Raw genomic sequence first — 6,000 nt, forward strand, 5'->3', positions numbered from 1 at the left:
AGCTCCTTCACAGTCAAAAAATTTAAAGAAAGCAATAATATACATAATCTAGATTCTCTGTGTATATTTCATCTTTACATGGCTTATTTGTTTTACTCTATTACTTTTAATATTTATTTTATTATCTTTACTCTTTATGACTGTCTGTACTCTGTCTCTTCAAAGACTTTGTTTTGTTTTTTAAAACCACTTATTTCTTTTTATAACTCTCTATACTCTTTTTTTCTCTTCCAAGCCTACATACATTTATTTAACACTGTGACTCATTTAGAGTGTTTTTATGTGTGAATCTGTCCTATTGTGTACCTGTAATTCTTGTTTGTCCAGGAGCATTTTTTAAAATGCTAAGCACTTTTAAGGCTGCTTTGTCTTTTGACTCTGCCTAGTTCAGCATGGTGGGGTGGAGGTCTGTTTAGTGCAAGCCATATTCACAGCCCTGTTTTTAAGGCGAATACACAAGCTCAAAATTTAGTTCTTTTAAATGCCGATGGGCCCATGGACAACAAAAAGACAAAAAGGTCCAGGGAGCCACAGGGGCGAATCCCTATTCATGGACTACCTGATGAAAGGTGGAGTTAGGAATGGGACACGTAACCCACTCTATTCTGGCACTTCCAGAATGCCCCTATCTCCTATTGGCCCGAGATCTTTTGGCAAAAATGAAAGCTTAGATATTTTTTTCTGATGAAGGAGCTAAGCTGCTCCACGAAGATGGAAAACCTGTTCAGATACTAATGACTAATAGTTTGGTTAAAGAACATTGGCTGTACCAAGTGGCCATTGAGCCTGAACCCCAATTGGAAAAATGGCTCCAAAAGTTTCCATTAGTATATGCCGAAACAGAGAGTATGGGATTGACATCGCTTGCTCCCCACTGCTCCCCGCTTCGTTTATCTAGAGCTCAAATAGGAGGCAGATCTGGTCAAACTCTGCCCATGCCCTTAGAGGTCAAAAAGGGTATCACCTCACATATCAGGCAATTATTAGACTTGAGGATCCTCCAGCCTTTTCTGTCTGTTAAGAAACCACACACCAATGACTGTAGACTAGTCCAGGACCTAGGAGAGGTTGATAAAAGGGTGGTTAACATACACCCCACAGTGCCCAACCCATATACTCTACTCAGCTCATTGCCCCTGGATCGGCAATGGTATCCTGTTCTGGACCTGAAGGATGCCCTTTTTTAGTTTGCCTTTGAAAGGCATGACCCAGAGATATGGGTCAGCAGCCAATTAACATGGACCAGACTGCCACAAGGATTCAAACATTCTCCCACCATCTTTGATGAAAGTCTGCACAAAGATTTGAGTGAGTACCAGACTCAAAACCCAGATGTTAGCTTGTTACAATATGTTGATGACTTACTGATTGTTACTGCAGATCAGGAGACTTGCCTGACTGGAACTGAGCAGTTACTGCAAGCCCTAGGAGGCCCAGGGTACTGTGCCTCAGCAAAAAAAGCCCAAATCTGCAAGAGGCAGGTCCCATACTTGGGGTATATCTTAAAAGAAGGATAACAGTGTCTCTCGGATGCATGAAAAGAGATGGTCCTTAAGATTTTGGTTCCCATCATGGCCAAATTGAGTTTCCAGTTACAGTAGATTGTTGCGACTTGTGGATCCCGGACTTTGCTGAATTGGCCAAGCCCCTATATGAGGCCACTAAGTAAGTGTAGGACTTTCTATGGACAGAACACCATAAGCAGACCTTTGACAAACTCAAACAAAGCCTGTTATCAACCCCAGCACTGGATCTACTAGATGTGACCAAGCCCTTTCACTTGTTTGTGAATGAACACAGAAGAATAGCTAAAGGTGTCTTGACCTAGAATTTGGGTCCCTGAAAATAGTTGGTAGCCTATTTGTCAAAAAAAAAAAAAAAAAAAAAAAAAAAAAGATCCCGTGGCAGCCAGATGGCCTCCGTGCCTGCATACAATAGCAGTTGTGTCTTGTGTCTTATTGGTAAAAAATGCTGATAAATTGACTTTGGGACAAAGCCTCACTATAGGCACTCCTCATGCTTTGGAAGGAGTTCTCAAGCAGCCCCCAGATAGATGGCTGAGGAAAGCCAGAATGACTCACTATCAGACCCGGTTACTTATCCCTGCCAGGATAGCATCCCAGGTACCCACAGCCCTGAACCCTGCTACCTCACTGCCTGATTCAGACCTGGAGGTGCCTCTACGTGACTGTCCCAGAATCCTGACTCAGGTCCACTGTGTCCGTTCTGAACTGAGAGGCACCCCTCTGCCTGATGCAGAGGTTACCTGGTATACTTAATGGGAGCAGAGGTGTGCAGGGGCTGCTGTGACCATGTCGGAGGATGTGGTCTGGGCTGAACCAATGCCAGCTGGCACCTCTGCACAGCGGACAGAGCTGGTGGCCTTGACAAAGGCCCTGGAGCTGGGACAGGGAAGAACAATCAGTATCTACACTGACAGCCGTTATCCATTTGCCACTGCACATGTGTATGGAGCAAATATATAAAGGGAGGGCACTGTTAATTGCAGAGTGGAAGACTACCGAAAATAAAGAGATTCTAGCCCTTCTCAAAGTCTTATGGAAGCCTAATAAAGTGGCCATCACACATTGTCCGGGGCACCAAAAGGGTGATGGACCTATTCCCAGAGGCAGCAATTTGGCAGATAAGACCACCCAGGAAGTAGTGCTACAGACTGACCCTGTCCTGGCTACAGTCCTGGTAGATCCAGGGCCCCAGCCTTACCTGAAACTCTCAAATACTCCTGGGAGGACTCGACTTGCATAACGTTTCTCCCTATGACACAATGTCTGGAAGGATGATGGCGCTCAGCTTTTTGTAAAGTCACTTCACCTGACCAACTGGGGCAGAAGCTGCTCAGAAAGATCCACTGCCCCTCTCATATGGGAATTCACAGAACGCAAGACTTATTGAGGTGCTCTGAAGTTAAAATCAGAGACAGCGAGCAGAAAATTGTGGACATAGTTTCTAATTGCAAGGCCTGCCAACTAACCAATGCAGTTGCCAATCCTAAACACCCTGGGACCTGACTCAGAGGAAAGAAGCCTGGAGTGTATTGGGAGGTGGGCCTCACTGAAGTCAAATCCGGCCTGTATGTGTGTAAGTATTTGTTAGTATTTAGAAACACCTTCTTGGGCTGACCGGAAGCATTCCCCACCAAACGTGAGACTGCACAGGTGGTGGCAAAGAAGTTCCTAGAAGACATCCTGCCCAGGTATGGGTTTCCTACTATGATAGGGTCAGACGACGAACCGGTATTTACGTCCCAGGTGAGTTAGACTTTAGCCACTGTCCTGGGGAGTGATTGGAAATTGCATTGTGCATATAGACCCCAGAATTCAGGACAGGTAGAGTGCACAAACAGAACTCTAAAAGAGACTCTTACTAAATTAGCCTTGGAGATTGGTGCAGACTGGGGGACACTCCTCCCCTTTGCCCTGCTTAGGGTTAGAAACTCTCCTTACCAAATGAGGCTGATACCTTTGAGATTATGTTTGGTACCCCACCCCCTATGGTTCCCAGCCTGCAAACAGAATTCTTGGCAGAGTTGAATGACAGAGAGTCCAATGGGCACATAAACAAGTATGGCCAAAGCTTAGGGCCCTTTCTGAGTTTGGTGTTTCTCCCGAATCCCAGGGGACTAGGTCTACATTAAGAGACATGGTTAGGAAACACTAGAACCCAGGTGGAAGGGACCCTTTGTCATTCTGCTGCCTACACCAACTGCCATCAAGGTTGATAGTGTAACCTCCTAGATTTACAATACCCACGCCAGACCAGCTGACCCCTTCATATCCAAAGAAAACTACAAGAGAGAAGGATGGGAGGCCACCAAGGACCTAAGCAACCCGCACAAGCTGTGAATTTGGCATTCCAAGCAGTGACAATCTTAATCATTTTGCTGACTGTATGTACTGTGCCTATGAGATGTTCCGCAGGAAATTCACATGCACCCTAAATTTGACTTGGCAACTCATAAGAACTACCCAGGGATACATTCAGGATAAGAATGATGTAGCCCGGGCTGGAGAGATGGCTCAGTGGTTAAGAGCATCGCCTGCTCTTCCAAAGGTCCTCAGTTCAATTCCCAGCAACCACATGGTGGCTCACAACCATTTGTAATAAGGTCTGGTGCCCTCTTCTGGCCTTCAGGCATACACACAGAAAGAATATTGTATACATAATAAATAAATAAATAAATAAATAAATAAATAAATAAATAAATAAAGAATGTAGTAGCCCAAATACCTAAGGTAGCCCCATTTGTTACTTGGTTCCCCAATATAACTGCAGATCTCTGGAAGTTTGATACCCCTTATGACCAGACATAAGTCCTCATTTGCCCTATGCTTCTTCAGTATTGCAGCACAGAGAACCACATTTTTACATATGTCCCCAATGTAACGCTGGCAGAGACTGGAAAGACCAGCCAAGATGTGGGGGATGGGATGACTGCTGCTACACCATTTGGTCTTGCGTGTCTACTGGGTACTTATGGTGGAACACCCCACTTAAGACAGATTATATCTCCCTAACATGCTCACTCCCCCCCCCCCGCCACTCCAGGGCATGTAACAGAGAGCAACTCAGTTTTTCCCCACCCTTGAGCAAACGGAGGTGGGAGACTGCTGGGAGCATTGATGTAGCCCCATAAATATAACCTTTACCAAGATAGGGCAGCAGAAAGAAGTTGAATGGCTCATAGGGTAGATTTGGGGAATCGGGCATCACAATAAGCGTCAATGGTTTGGACAGGCCCCTGACCCAGGAGCTATGTTCACCATAAGATTGCTTGTTGGCTATCCTACAACTGGAATAGTAATAGGGCCTAATCAAGCTAAATCCAGACCCAAGTCCAAGCTTGCCCCCACTCCTCCAGCCCCTAAACCTAAGCTCACCACCTCCATGCTCATCACCACACCCCATTGAGAACAGTCACGCTCTAGGCTGTTCTCAATGTTACCACAACAGTAACTCCCCAGGCCTCAACCTCGGTATCTTTCTTTTTCTTGCTCTCCCTTCTGTTCCTCATCTGATAATGTTATTACTGCCATCACTGATGTTAACAGCAGCGGACAACACTGTCACCCCAAGCATGAGCCCGGTTGAGATGGAACCACTTCTCAAGTTGATGCAAAGATCATTTCTGGTTTTGAATTCTACAGAGACCAGCATAACATCCTCTTGTTGGTTTTGTCGTGACATTGCACCCCCTTATTATGAGGGTATTGCTGTTATGGGAAATTATACCTTGGAGACTGACCATGACCAGGGTGGCTGGCATTCTAAGGCCAACATGACCCTTCCAGAAGTAACAGGTCAAAGGTTCTGTATAGGTGCTGTGCCGAACAGCACACAAGCACTGTGCAATCAAACCTTAGCCTCTCCGACCTCCTAAGGTTATCTAATTCCTCTTAATGATACTTGGTGCCTCTGGTTTCACACCATGTGGACATAAAAAGGTCCTTAATGACAGCAAAGGGTTTTGTGTTTTGGTGCTACTGGTCCCCGGGCTGCTTTATCTCTTAACCGAGGAACTGTTAAATAGACTAGAAGGCCCAGTCCTTGGGCGAGTTAAGAGAGAACCTGTGTCCACTCTCACCCTGAGTATTTTGCTGGGAGCTAGCCTAGGCAGACTAGGAGTGGGGACAGCATCCATAATTACCCAGAATCAACATTATTCCAGCCATTGCGTCGCTATAGGTGTAGAGTGCTTAGAGAATTCTGTTTTTCACTTGTGGGAATCCCTAACATCCTTGGCTGAAGTTGTTTTACAGACTAGAAGGGGCTTAGACCTAATTTTTCTCCGGCAAGGAGGGCTTTGTGCTACATTAGGGGAAGAATGTTGTTTTTATATAGATCATTCTGGTGTGGTAAAAGACAATATGGCCAACGTGAGAGAAGGACTAAGGAAGCAAAAGAGAGAATGCGATACAAATCGGGATGATTTTGAATCCTGGTTTAACAGCTCCCCTGGCTGACTACTTTAATTTCCACACT

Source organism: Microtus oregoni, unplaced genomic scaffold, assembly GCF_018167655.1.
Source record: "Microtus oregoni isolate MIOR12 unplaced genomic scaffold, Mior012 000156F_ref0000345, whole genome shotgun sequence".
NCBI classification, from domain to species: domain Eukaryota; kingdom Metazoa; phylum Chordata; class Mammalia; order Rodentia; family Cricetidae; genus Microtus; species Microtus oregoni.